The sequence below is a fragment of the Mesoplodon mirus genome, assembly GCF_964341445.2.
Source record: "Mesoplodon mirus genome assembly, chromosome: 12".
NCBI classification, from domain to species: domain Eukaryota; kingdom Metazoa; phylum Chordata; class Mammalia; order Artiodactyla; family Ziphiidae; genus Mesoplodon; species Mesoplodon mirus.
Genome location: NC_138988.1, coordinates 101345574 through 101363462, shown reverse-complemented (window position 1 = coordinate 101363462; position 17889 = coordinate 101345574). Strand labels below are relative to the sequence as shown.

Below are 17889 nucleotides of genomic sequence, written 5' to 3'. Positions count from 1 at the left end.
ACCTCAGGCCTGTCGCCGCCAGCTTGGCACCCGTGGCAGCCATGAGAGCCTTCGCCCGGGTGGCATCTCTCAAAAGCTGCCTCGTGCCCTCATCTTGGCTCGCCCAGGGTGGTCTCTTCTGGGGCCGCGGCAGCAGCAGCTCGGTCCTTGCTCACGACCGACCGCTGACGCCAGGGGCTGTGTTTCTGGCCAGCCGCTCCCGGGATCCACTTTGTCTTCCCTCCTCCTCCAACCTGGTTACACGGGATTGAGTTGTCCCTGGGTGGAGAACTGCTGTAACTCAGGGGAGTCCTGAGTTGGTCTGGACAGGGGAGTGGCCTGGAAAGGATGCTGACCCCAGGGCTGGGGGACAGCAGGTCAGAACCCGTGTTTGGGGGATCTGCCATCGTAAAGCAGCAAGAGGACAAAGTCCCGAATCCTCTAAGCTGGGAGTGGATCTCAAAGCAGCCCTGGAGGAACCTGGGTTCAGGGGAGCTGATTGCAGAAAATGCTTCCAGCGAGTGGACCCTGTTACAGTTCTGAGCGCCAGGGCCCAGCAGGACAAGAGTTGATTGCTCTGGCCCTTAAGGCCTCCGGGCCCCCCATACACACACCAGCCCCAGGAGACAGACTGGCTTTGGTGAGGTCCAGTGAGGGGTCCTGACCGGTGTTAATAAACAACCAAATAACTCAGGAATGGTTGTAACAAACAAGCAGCTCACAGGAGCCACACTTAACAGCCCCTCCCCTTCCCCGTGGATGGGGTCGTTCCTGGCAGGGAACTGGGACTGCGCATGGTCAGTGTGAAGGGCAAAGGGGCGGCCCCTGTGGAACAGGATGCCGAAGACGCAGGGTGCAGACCCCAGGGAAATGCCCCTCCGCCCACCGATGTCTGCGTGTGTTGCTGCAACCCCTGGGGGTCTGGGTGATGCTGGAAGAGCACATAGGAGGTGAAAGATGGAATTTATCAGAAGAGTAATAAGCCTGTTACTTAGGAAGAGGAGATGAAGTTCATCTACCCTGTCACCTCCCGTGCTTGGACTTGTGAGCCAACCGGGGCCCCCTCCCCCTGGGGAGCGAGCTGCGGGCCCTTCCTCCCAGGCCACGTCACCCCCAGGCACCCACCTCCGCCCTGGGCTGCTGACCCCGGGCAGACGGGGAGGACGCTCGGGCTGGCTGGCATCCGCTTGCCCAGGCAGCTGTCCTGGAAGAGGGAGGCCGTGGGCACATGCAGAGTGGGCGTTTCTGGCAGAGTTTATATTTTGGCTCTGATGGTGAGTTACATGAGGAGCCTTAGCATCAAGAATGGTGGGCGGTGGGGTGGGGGGCCGGTCTTCCTTTTTTGTTGTTTTTTAAGATTTTTTTGGATGTGGACCATTTTTAAAGTCTTTATTGAATTTGTTACAATATCGCTTCTGTTTTAGGTTTTGGATTTTTTGGCCACGAGGCATGTGGGATCTTAGCTCCCCAACCAGGGATCGAACCCGCACCCCCTGCAGTGGAAGGCGACGTCTTAACCGCTGGACTGCCAGGGAAGTCCAAGAGTCATGCGTTTATCAGGTAAACACGTGGGCTTGGGTTTTCTCTTCTGTTGTCTCTTCAAAGAATCCCAGTCAAGCACAGGTGACCCCAGAGAACCAAGGGCCATCTCCCCCGAGGCCCTGCTTCCCCTCCGGCTTGCTCCCGTTAGAAACCCCCTTCGTGATTTACCATCCCTACTAGAAGACGGGGAAATGAAAGGAGTTTATGTTTAAAAATCAGTTTTACTTTTGCAGCTGTCAAAACATGGATAAGGCCTTGAACTGGATGGAGCTTTGGGGGTGTTTTGCTTGTTTTTTCCCAGGATCCAGTTACCCCGACAGTGCCTTTATTCAACAAGGTGTAGCCTGGGCCACTGCTGTGCACCTGGCACTGTCCTCAGCATGGAGAACACAGTGAGGAAAAAGACAGAAGACTCCTTTCCCTGTGGAACGAAGGTTGTAACAGTGGGAGACAAACGGACTAGACCAGGAAGATACGGAATCAAGGCAAGTCCAAGGGAAGAGGAGCCACGAGGGGCCAGGCACAGTGACCTGACAGGTCTCAGGACATCCAGCACTAAGGAAGTCACTCTCCCAGACCTGCTGAGTCGACACCTGCGTGGGAGGGTGGGCGGGTCTGGTCCCCATCTCAGCGGGAGGGAGGCGAAGCCCAGGCTGGGTGTTGGACTGTGTGGATTCTGGGCCCTTCTGGCGTCTCCTCCCACCAGGCGCTGCTCCAGCCACAGCCTGAACACAAGCCACCCAGAAATCTTGCTTGAGTTTCTGCATTGGTGCCCGACTCTCAGATTCCAAAAGCTCCTTGAAGCGGCCGAGGAGCGAGAAGGGCCCTCCAGCGCACGGCCCCGCCGCCAGCTCCTTGCCTGGGCGCCAGGCCGCCTGGGCCCCCTTTCCACCACCAGCTCCCGGTGGGGGCTGGGACCCGGGGAGAGGACCGGGTTTATTTTAAACTTGAAATTGAAGGTTACTCTTTAACAATGACCAAACAGGCCCCTCCAATTCTCGGCTGCCAAGTCAGTGTCCTAAATAAGAAACCAGCGGGCACTCCTTTCCCGTTTTGCTTTTCGGGGAAGGAAGCCACAGCCCAAGGAGGGAGGGAGGCACCTGCCTGGCTGCTGGCAGCCTCCACCTCGCCCGCAAGAGTCAGGGAGGCCAGCGAGGCTGCAGCAGCTCCCCAGCCCGCCTTCGTCCAGGGACGGGGGCGGCTCTTTTAAGTAAAAGTTTGGAAACTTTGGGAGCTGCAGGAAAATATGGAGAAAAAAGTGAAAGCAGTCATCTTGCCTCTCAACGCTGTTTTTATGTTTTGAATACTGCTGTTTTAGTTGGGCCCGACTTCCACTCCTTCCTCACTCTCGGACGTGTTTATATAGCACGTTGCACGTTGCAACTTGTTTTCCCGTGGGTTTTGTCTCTCATCTTCACCCACGTCCAGTGAACTGGGAAGGAAAAAAAAATCCTTATTGCCTTGGAGCAGAGACGAGGGTGAAATGACTTGCCCAGGTCAGCTGGCTAATGGGTGGCCTTGTTAGGATGAAACTGCCCACCAGAAAAATGCTAAAGCGGAAGGTGGGTGCCATGGGGGTCTGTGATGCTGTGTGGTGTCCACTGAAACAGCAGTTACAGAAAACTGGGAGCACCTGCTTCTCAGACGTGGAAGCAGATGCGATGTGGGTGCTGCCCATGTGTTCCCAAGGTTACTCAGTGCATTCCTGACTGTTCTAGCTTCTTTGCTGTGAAGCAAGTGACACCAGAACTTAGGGGCAGGATTCTGTAGGTGGCAGGGCTCTGCAGGGCTGGCTCATCTCTGCTCCACAAGGCGTCTGCCGGGGCCGAACCTCCAAGACGGGAGGCCCTTCAGCTCCTCGGTGTGGACAACCCACACCCACTAAAGACAGTTCCTGGGTTGCTCGTTAAAAATTCCGGACCTACTGATTCAGGAATTTTTCTCAGGAGGGAATTCCCAGAGAATTCTGAAGCCCAGGAAAGTTCGAAAACCATTGTCCCAGAAATGACAGGCAGTTCCAGGCTCCTGCCCGTCAGCTGTGCCATCAGGAACACCCAGGCCGTCGTCTGGGCTGGAATAACTCTGAAATCTAGGAAATGCGCCAGGACCTTCCTTCCAACACCCCGCCTGCCCTCTTCTCCAGCCCGTGTAGCTACCCACCCACCTGTAGCAGCACAGGGACCCCACCGCACCCCGGGACCAGGCCCTGGCCCTGGCCCAGGAAGCAAAGCTGCGCGTGAGTGCTGCATGGGCCCGACCGCAGCCCTGAGTTCTGGGAGCAGGCGCCTCCCTCCTGGACCTCTGGGCCCCCGTCTTCTGATACCTGCTTGTCCTTCGCCAGAGCTGGCCGGCAATTGCGGGACCCGGATCAAAACGAAGACGGGGGTGGGGGGGCCCTTGTTCGAAAGGCAGGAAGAGCCTTTCTCCTTCCCTCTCTCTCTCCTCCCCACCCCCATGGTGTTTCTTGTTTGCTGTTTAAGATCGGCTCCCTCGGGCATGGGGACCCTGGCGGGGGGCAGGTGCACCCTGGCGCCCGGGGCCTCACCGCAGCCCCTGTGCGGACCGAATACACCCCCCGCGTCCTGACCCGGCCTCCCCCAGGACCAAGGGGCCGCGGTCTCCGGGGGACCGTGGGGAGCCGGCAGCCACCGGGACGGCGGGAGATGGCTAGAGGCATCCCCAGTGCTGCCTAGTCCCGCTGCCCTAAAGCAACACCTGCCTAAGCACCCCCCACCCCTCCTCAGGGGCCCAGAACCCAGGGCTGTGTGTCAGCCGACTGGCCGCGGGTCGCTGGCAGCTGTCCCCCAGCCTCAAGTGCCCGCTTATTTCTCCCCGGGCTCTGCACAGTCGCAGTGGCCGGGGGCTGCCCGCTGTCCTGCCGTGGAATCTTCCGGATCATTCCCACCTGCTTTTCCTCCCCGCTCACCAGCACCAGGGCCCAGCCCTGCTCCCCCTGAGGTTAAGTGCTGACTCTCCAGGGTTTGGATCCTGCCGGAGAAGGTGGGGCTAAAGGTGCCCACATGGTGACCCTGAGTGAAGGGACAAGGGGCCCATCAGCCTCAGTGGGAGAGGAGCGTGGAAGCAGAGGCAGCGGGCTGTGGGCAGAGGTGGGTGGAGGCGTGGCGGGAACAGGAAAGGAGGGAAGCACCTCATCTTTACTGAAACTGAATTGCACCCGAGCCAGTTTTTCCTGTTATGTATTGTCTTTTTTTCCCCCCCTTTAAGACTAGTTTTAGGTTCACAGCAAAACGGAGAGGAAGGTTTTACTCTCTGTCCCCACCGGCCCCATCCTCACACCCCCAGCACGCCGGGGCGGGGGGCGTCTACTCAACGGATGAGCCTGCACGGTCCCTGTCCCTGTTCCCCGGAGTCCGCGGTTGGCACGAGGGCTCACTCTCGGTGGCGGACGTCCTGTGGGTTTGGACAAACGTCCACGACGTGGATCCGCCATCACAGTAGGCGACAGACTAGTTTCACTCCCCCAAGTCCTTGGTGCTCCACCTTGTCATCCCCCCCATACCGCTGGGTTTTTTTAAGCTTTTGTTTAATTGGGGGAGAAAGAAAGGAGCCAGAAAGGCGGGCGGATTGGCTTCCAGGAGGTGAGCTTCTCAAAGATATCACGCTGATCTCCAGCCCCGGAGGGAGGCTGGAGGCGGGGCGTGCGGGGAGGGGCGTGCGGGGAGGGGCGTGCGGGGAGGGGCGTGCGGGGAGGGGCGTGCGGGGAGGGGCGTGCGGGGAGGGGCGTGCGGGGAGGGGCGTGCGGGGAGGGGCGTGCGGGGAGGGGCGTGCGGGGAGGGGCGTGCGGGGAGGGGCGTGCGGGGAGGGGCGTGCGGGGAGGGGCGTGCGGGGAGGGGCGTGCGGGGAGGGGCGTGCGGGGAGGGGCGTGGCGTGCGTGCGGGGTGGGGAGGGCCCGGGAGGCACGTGGTGGGTGGGTCCCTCCTTCCTTCGCTCAGGCATCACCTGCGGGCGCCCGGGGCCTGCGGAGCCAGGTAGGAAACCCAGGGTGAAGGAGGCGCAGACTCCGCTGACCCGGGGTCTGGGGGGCGGAGGCGCAGGCCAGTCGCCCTCGGAGGGGACGACGCCGTTGAGTGGCCCGGGCCGGGGCGCTGGCGGGGACAGCGAGAAGCGCACGTGAGCCCGGGGATTAGAGCTGTGGTCGAGAGCTCGGTCCTGGCGGCAGGAGGGGGTCGATGAAGGTCGATTGTCGGATCAGAGCTGGTTCTAGAAACATCCCACGGCGGAGCGCTGGGCGGAGCGGAGCCGGGAGGCCCAGGGAGGAAATGGCTGAAGTCGTCCGGGACCAGGTGAGGGGGTTGGAGGGGGATGGAGGGGGGCGGCGGGGTGCAGCGGGGCGCGGGCGCCGCGGGGGGACGAGGCGCCGGGGTGCGGGTCGGGGCGGCGGACTGGGTGACGCGGGCGGCGCTGCTACCAGGGCAGCCGGGGGGCCGGCCAGGAGCTGGTCGCTGGGCCTGGAGGCCGTGGGCTCATCTTGTTCGAGGAGCCTTTGATGGCAAAAGGACAGAAGCCAGCTCGGACCGGCTTATGCAGACATGGGACAGTGTTAGTGGCTGCACCGGGAGGCCGGGAGGGCGCCTGGCGCTCGGGCGGGTGCAGGCACCGCAGGGCCGGTGCTCGAGCCGCCTTCTCCACGCTCTGCCTCCCCGGCCGCCCACCCTCCTGTTCCCCAGCGCAGCCACTCCGCTGCTCCTTCTCACCAGGAACCCGGGAGTGACCCGTTCTGGCCGGAGCCTCATGCCCACCTCTGGCTCACCTGCCAGTCTTGGAGCAGAGGGCCAGTCGGCTGTCCCTGAGCTGCCCGGATGGAAAGTTCCGCAGAGGAGGACTTGGGGGTGGGGCTGTCGCCAGGAGGAGGGGGAGTTTGCGGGTCCCACTGCGGGCGTCCAGTGGGCAGGCATCCAGGTGGGGCGTCTGCAGCTCAGGGGACAGGTGAGCGCTGCAGCCGGATTTGAGTTGTGTAGGAGCTGAAGCTCTGGGGATCACTGAGGTCATCGGGGGTGGGGAGGGGGAGAGAGAGAAGAAAGGGGGTTCCAAGCAGCTTTATGGGGTTACCCCTGGGGCAAAGAAACCACGCTCCCTGTGCCTGCAGAGCCGCCTATAGCAGCAGGAAACGGCACTCTCTCTGCCCCTGCAGAAAGGTTAACCTACTTTGCGCTGAAGCCTGGGTGTGTGTGTGCACACGTGTGTGCGATCAGGCAGGGCTCACAATCAGCCGTCTCTCGATAGCAAACACCTGTCTCTTCCTCCCTGTGCCTCCCGTCGCTCGGGCCCACACACCCGATGGGGCACCCCCAGTTAGGCACTTGCTTGGTTCTTTTCATATGGTGAAATGTATTTGTCCTTTTTCCCCGTTTCTTTTGTTTAGCTGAGCTGTGTCTCCTCAGCTAGACTGGAGGACGCATGGGGCAGTTATCCTGTGTCCCCTCCAAACCTCAGCCCGGCGCCTGCACGCTGCAGCGACTCGGGGTGTGCGTTTTGCAGATGCGGACAGAGCCCGGGTGGGCAGGCCCTGTGGGCCATGTGGTCTGGGACACAGTTTTGGGTCTCATCCGTCAAGCAGGTCAGCGTCAGGACTGGGGTTTCTGCCCGGGCCACGTGGACATGACTCATTCTCAGTGAATGAGTCCACCCGCTGGCGGGGGGCAGGGGGCGTATGCTGTGGCTCCGACCTTCGCAGGTGCTGCGCGTGGCAGGCGGGGCTTCTCCCTGGGCGGCTCATTACGGTCACCTGGGGACTGTTCCATCCGGCGATGGGGCCTCACCTGAGGCCCATTAAACGGTCTCTCGGGGTGGGGCTCCACGCAGAGGGTTTTTAAAGCTCCCCGGAGCTTCCTACTGTGCTGAAGGCTGGACCTGCCCAGCCTAGGGTGTCCTGAGGGCGACACAGGAACAGCTGATGGGATTCAGAGCCAGACAGACCTGGGTTCAAATCCCAGCCCCACGGTGACTCGGCTTCTCTGGATTTGATGTCTTTCTCTCCAGAATGGGTGTTAGTGCCCATTTCCCAGAACATCAAGTACGTACAGAGCCTCAAGTACATAGAAGCCGCCTAAAATAATAGTCCCCGGGCCTCCCTGAGACCGGAGGCCTTCACCGAGTAGACCCTCAGCTTCTGTTCCAGGGACATGTGGGGAGAGGGAGGCCCCTTCAAGGGTGCCATGATCGGGAGGGTGGCAGCCGTAGTCACACGGAACTGGGGACAGAAAAGCCTTCCTTCTCCTTCTGATTATAGAGGAAAGGATTCATAGTCTCCCTGACGTGACCTCTGTGCGTGCTTCCATGTTACACAAAATTGTCATCTATCATCTATTCGTTTGGAGACTTTCCATTTTCTGAAAGGCAGCGGGGACCCTGAGTTGGGGAGGGTGCATCACAGCTGGGACTGCTGCTGCGAAGCCTGCGCCACGTCCCTCCGACGGTGGCTCCCCACCCGAGCGCTGGCCTGGCGGGGCCTGGGCTCCTCTGCGGTCCACGAGGAGCCATTGAGGGAGGCGGGAGATGCCAGAGGCCCAGTGAGTGGGTGAGGGATGCTTGCTGATGAGGGTCCTGGTTTGCCTTTGGAGTCCCAGGGTTGCTGGGCAAGGCCCTCTGCATTATGTCACACTGCAAGGTTGGCGTCGTCTGGGAAGCTCTGGACCCAGGGTTTAATTTTGTGTTGATACTAGAGATAGAGATAGAGGCTCAGCAAAACGCTGCTTAGAAATCTAAAAGTTTCTTCAAATGTTACATGTTTTTCTGAAGATAGAGCTAACTGGACCACGAGGAAAGTAAGGGCAGCTTCAACTTGAGAGATGGTACTTAGACGATCAAAGCCCTTAACCATGGGCCTCCCTGGTGGCGCAGTGGTTGAGAGTCCGCCTGCCGATGCAGGGGATGCGGGTTCGTGCCCCGGTCTGGGAGGATCCCATATGCCGCGGAGCGGCTGGGCCCGTGAGCCATGGCCGCTGGGCCTGCGCATCCGGAGCCTGTGCTCCGCAACGGGAGAGGCCACAGCAGTGAGAGGCCCGCATACCACAAAAAAAAAAAAAAAAAGCCCTTAACCATGTATATTATCAAGGTCATAGCCAAGGAAATACTGCCTGTTATGGGCTGAATTGTGTCCCCCCAGAGTCAACCCCCAGCACCTCGGAATGTGACCGTATTTGGAGAGGGGCCTTTCAAAGGGTGATTCAGTTAGGGTGACCCTAATCCGATCTGACTGGTCTTATAAGAAGGGGAAGTTTGGACCCAGACACCAGGGATGTGTGTGCACGGTCCGTGTGAGGATACGGGGAGAAGATGCCCATCTACGCGCCAAGGAGGGGGAGGCCTCGGGAGGAACCAACCCACCAGCGCCTGGATCTCAGACCTCCAGCCTGCCCGGCTGGGAACCCTGGGCAGCGTGGCTCGGGTGCCTCACTTTCAGATCTGGGAGCACCAGGCATTCCGTGATTGTATTAAGCACCGCGCTGCTGGGCCTGAAGCCTAGGATGGGTGTGGAGAGAAGGAAGGTGCCTCTGGTCAGATCCGAGTGCCCCAAAGATCACGACTGCTCCCCAGAGCCTGAGAAGAGCCGCGGGGCTTCCTTCGCTCTGGCTGGAATCTTCCAAACCCGTGTCCCAGCTGCAGCCTTACCCACCTGGGAGCTTATCAGCAAAGCAAACACCTAGACTCCAGGGCGGAGGCGTGGGGTGGGAGAGAGTTAGCAGCCTCTCAGGGGGGCCGACGTGCTCTGAAGTGTCTCTTGGCTCGGGAATGACCCCGACTCACCCACCCCCTGAAAAGCACTGCCTGGCCCCCTGTCACCCCCTCCCCTCAGTGAGTCTCAAACTTTGAATCCACCTGTAGTTTGTTTGAAAATGCAGATTCCTGGGCCAGCTCCCCGAGACTCTGACATAGGTCTGGGGGATGTTCCAGGTGATTGCACACGTGGGGTTCACGGGCCACCCCTGAGATGCGCTCCCTCTGCGCGAGTGTGTCTCTGCACGTCCCCCCCGCTCTGCACCTGCAGGCTCTGCTCAGAACATCTCCCCCGGCAGTCCGCCGCCTCTCGTGCCCCCTCCCAGCCCGGGGGACGGTCCTGTGCATCCCTGACCCCCAGGGCCTGGCACTCAGCAAGAGGTGGATGCTTGTCGGTAGGCTTTCAGTTGAATTTATTTCCATCCAATTCGATTCAGTGCAGTTCAACTCAATTCACGTCAGCATAAGAGCCTGTCGTGAGCCCAACACACAGACGCGGGCCTCCGCTTGGGGGAAGGGCCCCGTCACCTGGACGCGCGCCCACACGAAGCATCACTCATCTCGGCACCAAGCCCTCCCTGCCCGGCTCGTCTCTGAACATCCCCTAAGTCGACACCGGCAGCCGCTAAGGTGTGTGTTCCAGCCACCACGTCACGGGCTGGCATCCTGCCCGGGTCACCGTCCGCGTGATGGGGAAGTGCAGGCCAGATGGAGGACCCGGCGGCGTGGGTCCCCGGGTTCACGCGTCCTCGCTGGTGGGGACGGTGGCCCATCCTCCCGCGGGCAGAGGACGACACCGCACAGCAGCTGCTCCATGGAGGCCGCTGAGCCCCGCCACGCAGCCAGCCCGGCGGTGGCTCCTCCGCAGATCCCGCCGAGGGTGCAGGAGGGAGGCCTGGGTGCAGGAGGGAGGCCGGCGTCTTTCTGCAGCAAGCAGCCTCGGTGGCGGCGCCCTGCACGCTTGGCGAGGGGTGGCAGCGCTGCGGGAGGGCCGGTGACATCAGTGCGCCTCCCCCCTCCTGCGTCTGAAACAACAAAGGGGAGACGGTCAGCTCCTGGGCGGCCTCCGTGCGGGGTCGGGGGCGCGGGGAGGCCGGGGCGGAAGGACCCTGCGTGCTGCTCTTTCGGGTCCAGATGCCTCTCAAGACAAAAGCCCCAGAGAATCCCCATCCTCCCTCCCCGCCCCCCATGAAGAAACAAATGGAAAAGTCTCGGATTGGGGTCCAGTTTCTAAAATTAGTCTATTCTGCGACTCCCAGAAGAAATCTTTATTGGGATTTAGTCAGACTTTCATGCTCTGAGTGAGAATCCGGCATGAAACGAAGCCCAAAGCGTAGCCATGCTCCAGGCGTAAAGCAGAAACGCACCCAGGCCCGTCCACAGAGATCTGGAGGCTCTGCTCTGTAGCTAGAGCGGCTCCCGGAGAGTCTCACTCACTCTTCCATTCACTCAGCGGACACTTGTGGAGCACCCGCTCTGTGCCAGGTCTGGACTGGGAGCCTCTGTGCCCGGGGCGTGATGGGCCAGGCCGCCGACCTAGCCCCGGTGCCGGGCGTGGGGAAGCTTCCCTTGAGGAGGAGGCGCCGGGAAGGTACGCAGGGCCCCACCTTTGCCCGCGGTCCGCACCCACGTCCCAGGGACAGACAGGAAGGGCCCGGCGCCCTGCCGCGTGGCTTCTGCCGAAAGGGCGCAACCTGAGCCCAGTCACGAGGATGCAGCACACAAGGCCCGGCCGGGGACACGCGGAGCTACCGGCCCGCACTCCCTCAAGGCGCCCGTGTCCCGAAAGGCCGAGGAATCGTCCAGACCCAAGGGGACCACGGACACGTGACAAGTGCACGGAACCCGGACGGGCTCCCGAAGCAGGAGGAGGGGCCGGGGGCGGTGCTGGGCCAGGTGCTGAGCGCTGGCCGTGGCCTGTGGCTTGGCAGTCACTGCAGCAGTGTGGCTCGTCCCCTGGTCAAGAGAGCGTGCCTGTTCCCGGGAGGGGTCAGGGACGGTGCGGGTCTCGTGCAGGTGTGTCTGTAGCGAAAGCCAGCAGTTGAGGATGTGGGTGAAGGCGGAGGGTGTGCGGAATTCCTTTGCAGTGTTTCGCAGCTTCTCTCCAAGTTCCAAACTGTATGAAAATTAAAGGCTGCTCCCAGACTCGGTGTGGACGGGCAGGTGAGGGCAGGGCACCGGCGCCCCCGTGTAGGCCGAGGGCGGGCGTGCGAGGCTGGGGGCGGAGACGGACCGAGCAGCTCAGCGGGGGCGGTGCGGGCTTGGGTTCAGAGGTCGCACGGAGACGTGCAACAGAGGTTTCGGTCTGGCTCCTGCAGGCCTTGGGAGGGACCGGGCCATCGCCGAGGGTCCCGGTGGCGCCTCGTGGCCGGGGCTGCGGGGACTGGTCCAGCGGTGGCACTGCGGGCACGGCCACCACGTGGGCGCCACGTGTGTCCCCTGCTCACCGACCGCGGGGAGCCCACCCACTGGGGACCAGGGCCGGGGCAGGGCCGTGTCCCACCACCATTTTCAGTTGGCCTCAGGCATCCAACACGAGAGGAGACAACGGCGGGGGGCAGTGAAGCAGCCCCATTTCTGTACAAGGACGGGGGGCCACTCAGGTCCAGGCTGACACCACTGGCTGTGGCTTGTGTGCTGTCCTGCCACAAGCTAGTCCAGGGCTTCCCGAGGGCAAGCAGGGCAGGCTGGCTCACTGCTCTGCAGCCAGCAGGACCGTCAGGCGAGACCCAGACTCTCCTGGCGACTGTTTTGCAGTGCAGTTGTGGGAGCACCGATGGCGGGCATTAAAATGCAGATTCCTGGGCACCAGCCCGGAGTGGAAATCGGCAGCTCTGGCCACGGCGCCCTAAGCAAAACCTCCCCTCCTCCACCCCCAATCTTATGGGCAGCAAGGTTGATGAATGCCGCCTAAGAGCAAGAAATACCTGTTGAAGTGATTCGTTTGGAGGCAGGAGGAATGGCAATTATTTTCCTCCTTTATCTCAAGCAATCACTTTGGACCCTTTAATTTCCATTATTCAATAAAATAGGTAAAGATTTAACTGGGCAGACAATTCCCATCATTTTAATAAAGGCACTGTTTCCTTAGGAAAAAATGAGGTTGAGGTAGTTACTGTTACTTTTTACTTGAGCCTGGATAAAAGATTTTTGACAAAGGAAGGAGTGATAGAGGTCCACACGCACGCACGCGCGCGCGACAGTTGTAAGGGAGAGAAAGCAGACTTCTTAAAGATGATCTGGAGAGCAGAACCAGCACACGGACCCCAGGGAAGCTGATCTGGGCCCCAGCAAGGACCGTCTACTGGCTGAGCTGTCCGGAGATGGGATAGGCCAGGTGGCCAGAAAGCTGGCCTAGATGACTCTGTGGATTCTTTCCAGCTCTAATATCATATGAGGCTCTATTAAGTACAGGAAAAATATCAGGACCACACCTTTTAAACAGAATTTCACAGTTCTGGGGAAAAAAAGTTGATAATGATGGTTTTCAGTTGGCTGACAAATGAACATTGTTTATGGAATGAGGGAAAAATACATTCCTAGTAGTGAAAATTAGGTTACTCTGGGCCAGGCCCTGGGACCAGCTTTCTTTTCACACGCAGTATCTTTAACAAATCCAACCAAACACTTGGCGTATAGTGAGGGCTTTACATTCATCGAACGTTAATAACTAATAATTTCAGTTACGATTATCCCCATTTTAGAGAAGAAGAAACAGGTGGGACGAATTAGGTGACTTGTGTAAGACTGCTAAGTGGATGAGCCTGGATTCAAACAAGGGCTGTTAACCATCATACTCATGTCCAATGAAAGAAAGTATTTCACGAGTGCATCCAAAGTAAACACGTGTGTGTGTGTGTGTGTGTGTGTGTGTGGACGTGATGCAGGCAGAGCAGACGGGCAGTGGCTTTGTCTGAGACCAAGTTTCTCTTGGGAGACAAGGCTCCAGAGAGCACGTGCTGTGTGTGTTTGGCCAGCTCTCCAGGTGATGTGATCACTCAGCTGAATCCAAGTCACTTCACTGATGTCTTAGCAAAAGCAGTTATTTTCACTTTAGTCCCACGTTTGGTTTGGGGCGGAGGTGGAGCACAGGATGCCCAGGCCGGTGGGTTGCAGTGTCTGGAGTAGGTGGCTTGCTTTAGGGGAGGACAACTCCTAAGTCTTTCTGGTGATGCTTTGGGGCGGCCCTGAGAATGAACCGTCACGGCTGTACCACCCGTGAGCAGCAGAGGGCAGCAGAACACACCCGTGCAGACAGGCTTCAGGGGGCCTGGGAGTTAGGGTTCTGCTTTAAAATGTTTCCCTGTCGTTTGGAGGATTCTTGCAGAGGAGGAATACTACTGATTTAAGGTTATGATGCAAATAGTGAACTATTCCCTTATAAGAAAATTAGCAACTTTTTTCTTTTAAGTCTCAATGTCACAGCTAGCCTCCTGACTTGCAGCTCTCCTTTCGGAGCAGTCACCTCTGATAGCTTATCTCATGGTCTCAACTTGATATCATCTGCCAAGCTTGGATTATACGTTTAACGAAAACTATTTAAGGTTACAGTTCGGTCACGATTCGGGAACCAACTTGATTGTGTGAAGCTCGGCTGTGACGCCCCTATTGTTTCACTTCCTTCTTCTGGAACTCACCCATGGGATTTCACTTGGGCCACCTTCCCGGCAGCTCCTGGGCACTCGCCTGCCAGTTTCCTTGGCTGTTTGGTAAATGCCTCCTGGTGGAGCTGCAGCTCCGGTCCCTCCCTAGAATCCTCACCGCGCACGTGAGGCCGGCAAGTGGACCTCGTTTCTCCAGGGTTTTCAGTGAATGGGGACCGGGCGGCCACCGGGAGAACCTCCGCATTACGAGGGAGGCAACAGGATTGTGTGAAGGCTCCGGACACAGACCAGCCTGCGTTCCAGCCTCAGCTTTGCCACTTCACAGTCAGCTGCATCTCAGTACGTCATTGGACTCGTACATTCCGTTTCCTCCTCTGCAAGACGGGGGTGTTACCTACTTCACTGCAGGGCTGTGAGGTTAACTCGTATCTATTACACACCTACCACATGCCAGGTACCATTCCAAGACTTGGGGACCCAGTAACTGGAAATTCTTGCTGTCACGAAGCTTAAGCTTCGAAAAGGGGGTGACGGACGGGCAGCGGAAGGGCCAGGGAGCGGTGAGGGACGAGGCCGACACCCAGGGTGGTCGAGGCGTCGGGAGGCAGGCACCCTTGACCAGGGAAGGCTGCGGGGGGTGCCGATGCAGGGGGGCGTCTGGGCAGAGGGAGTCACCGCCACGGCGGGGGGTGGGGCCGTGTGGGCACCAGGGCTGGGAGGGCCGGCAGTGCCGAGCACAGGCTGGCACAGGCCCAGATGGAGATGCAGGTGGTTTCTTAACGTGAAGGCGTAACAGATGAGGAGCAAGCCTGGGTGCCGTCCAAGGAAAAAGCTTTCGAGGCTTTTCTACCAATCTGTCTTGATTTTCTCTGAGTATGTAAAGCGACAGAAACATCTAAGTTTTCGAATGGGCTCACTTTCTTTCTGGGCTACAGCCAAGCTGCCCACAACCATCGCGATTATTATACTCATCGTAGGAGGCTCAAATAAATTTAACACTTATATTTATTTCTTCCATTCTAAAATATAAGTACATTACAAACACTTTGAAAAGGAAAAAGAAATCCACCACTCTGCCACAAAAACTGCTTTAGCATTTTGTGTATTTCTTTTCAGACTTTGGACTAATCTGGAATTTACTTAGTACTGAGCGTTTCAAGCATTGTAGAGAAGAAATTAAAATGCTGGTTCTCACTGCCCTAATATTTGATTCATTTCCTTTCAGCAGAGAAGGCTAAAAATATTACATAGTTACAAAGACTAAATCGCCAGAGTATGCACAGCTTCTAATCAAAAGTTACTTTTTCTATGAAGAATACATTAATTCAGCTCTACCACTTACAACAAAATCATGAAAAGAAGGAAATTTTCAGTACTGACTCAGTGATATACTGATGAAGTTAAACCAAAGAGGCATCTCTGCTTACTTAAAAACGTTTAAACCGTCAGAGTATGCAGTCTCTAATTACTGGGAACCAAAACTGAATATGCGCACACATGTGTGTGTGTATGTGTGTCAGGGGGAGGTGTCTTATGACCATCATTTGAAAAGTCAAAGAGCTCACAGCCAAACAGCACATGTAAAGCTCATCTTAAATCTTCTTCATTCTAGAACAAAACTTGTTACTTGAAATGTCTAAATTTTATATGTTGAAAATATGTAAAGCTTTTTACAAATTCCAGAGGGAAATTAAGATCAAGATCATAGCTTCCTCTCTTTGCTTAATATTTTAGATGCACTTTGTGCTTCTCAAAGATGAAGACCTAGCGGTAAAACGCCCTGGCACTTTACAAGTCATTTTGTATTGAACGCAAATCCTTTCAAGATCAGCTTTAATTAGGGATATGCAAATAAAGAGATGCGTTCAGGGGCTTCCCTGGTAGTGCAGTGGTTAGGAATCTGCCTGCCAATGCAGGGGACACGGGTTTGAGCCCTGGTTCAGGAAGATCCCACGTGCCGTGGAGCAGCTAAGCCCGTGCGCCCCAGCTACTGAGCCTGCACTCTAGAGCTCGCGCACCTAGAGCCAGTGCTCCAAGACGAGAGAGGCCACCGCAGTGAGAGGCCCGCGCACCGCAACTAAAAAGAAAGCCCACGCACAGCAACGAAGACCCAATGCAGCCAAAAATAAATTAATTTTAAAAAAAAGAGAGATGCGTTTGAAGACGAGTTTAGGCAGTAGCTTGGACCAATGGAAATAACCAAGAAAAAAGGGCGTTCTTGGGTTTACCAAACTGGAAAAACTGTGATTTCCAGATACTCACTGAGCAGGAACTTTTCTCACATGTTTCATTAACTAGTCAGTCCTAAAGGTGGCCAGATAACTTTCTCACAGTTACCAGATAAAACCCACACTGCAGAAGAACGTTTTGTCATAAATAGCCTGATTAAAATACACTGCCCGCTAGAATTAAAATAGCAAACACACAAGACCTCTTGCAGTGCAGTAGGAAATGTAAAAAGAAGGAAGTATTTTGAACCAGAGGTATTTTTGCCTATACTGAATAGATTCGGATTTCTTTAAAGTTCTTAAGTTGTTAAGATTTTGAAATGGAGAGAACTGAAATCTAATTTAATTCATAGCAGAGGTAAATTAGTAAGAATGTATTAAATACTTAAGGGCAAATCACTGTACCTGGTGGGCCTCTGTAAGATTGAATGTTGGATAAACAGGAGTCATGTTACTGAAGAACAACAAGACAGGCCGAGAGAGAGGTTTATGGAGGGAAATAAACACGTGTGACCTGTTGGCTGGGGCTACAGTTAAGACACTGAAGTGAAAGTGAATCACAGTCAGTTAGAAGGGCAGGGGGAACCCAAGGGCCACGTCCAGGGGCTAGACGCACAGGTCAAGGCCGGGGAGCGGACACGCACGGGCTGGCGAGGAGGGAGCGGAGATCCCAGGAGAGGCCTTTGGGGCAGAAGCTGGGTTGAAAAGCAGAAGACTGAAGGCCCATGAAGACGGGGAAGTCCGAAGCCCAGGAGGACCGGAACCGGAACAGCCAGAGGGTCAAGAGAACACGCCAGACTCTGGACGGGAAGGTTGCCGCCCAGGGGCACGGGAGGACGAGGGGACGGAGGCCAGGCCGGGAGAGAAGTCTCCCGAGGATCTGGAGACGGGACTTGGTGCCAGGAACGGAGGCGCCCCGGGCAGCGGGCGCGGGAAAGCCCTCGAGGCACAGACACGGCGGGGCGGCCATGGCCTCTCACCGCTGGTCCCTGAAAGGAGTCTTCAGGCGCCACCAGGTGTGCTGTCCGGGAGGAATGCGACGAAGGCAGGTCCCCCGCTGGAGCCACCCTCGCGCCACCGTGCGCCCTGTAGCTTCGGGACAGCAGCCTCCGCTGCTGCGGGTCACGCTTCCGCTCTGTGGGGACACAGGCCACCCCTGGCTGGGGCGCATTTAAAAAACACGTAGCGGTGCTTTACCTGTGAGACGGCTACTCGGTCGTGAACAGGATGAGAAAGTCACGCAAGACCGGGAAGTACTGCACCTCTGACACTCACGTGCCCGGCGCCGCGGGGGCCGCAGGCCTGCTGCCCGCTCTCCGGGGCGCCGAGGACCCCGTCCCGCGGGCGATGGCGGCGCGTCCTCGGGAGACCGGAGCCGGCGGCCGGGCGTTCCGGTACACTTGACAGGTACCCTGACTTCCACCGAAGGGGCCGACCTGAGAGAGAAACTACCAAGCAAATCCTACGTGGTGCGACCAGAACCCGGGAAGGTATCTTGCGCGTCCCCCGCGGCGCAGCCCACGTGCAGGATCCGGGCCGGATGACCGAGAAGGCGTGCGGAAGCGGAAGCGCGGCGACCTGGCGCCTCCGCTCCCCGAGCGCCGCTCCCTCTAGCGCGCTGTCGCACCCCTTCCTAATGCGCTCGTAGGGCTTGAGCACCTGTTGTGACAGATGTGACTCAGATGGCTGATCGGACCGACGCGTCTCTGAAACAGCGTCAAGACCGATGCTCAGTCTGAGGCCGTAAGAAATTGGGAGGCGTTTCAGAAATGTTTTTCGAACGGCGGGCGATGGCGTCC

General features: G+C 57.9%; 1 long non-coding RNA gene across 1 annotated transcript in view; it reads left to right on the top strand.

Annotated features, from left to right (window-relative positions):
• The first annotated feature begins 5569 nt into the window (after positions 1–5569).
• The window catches only part of LOC309813377, a 16982-nt gene continuing 4662 nt past the window's right edge, over positions 5570–17889 (top strand). Inside the window, exon 1 of the long non-coding RNA XR_014295490.1 lies at positions 5570–5825. This is a non-coding gene — a long non-coding RNA (uncharacterized lncRNA). The remainder of the gene's footprint in view (positions 5826–17889) is intronic.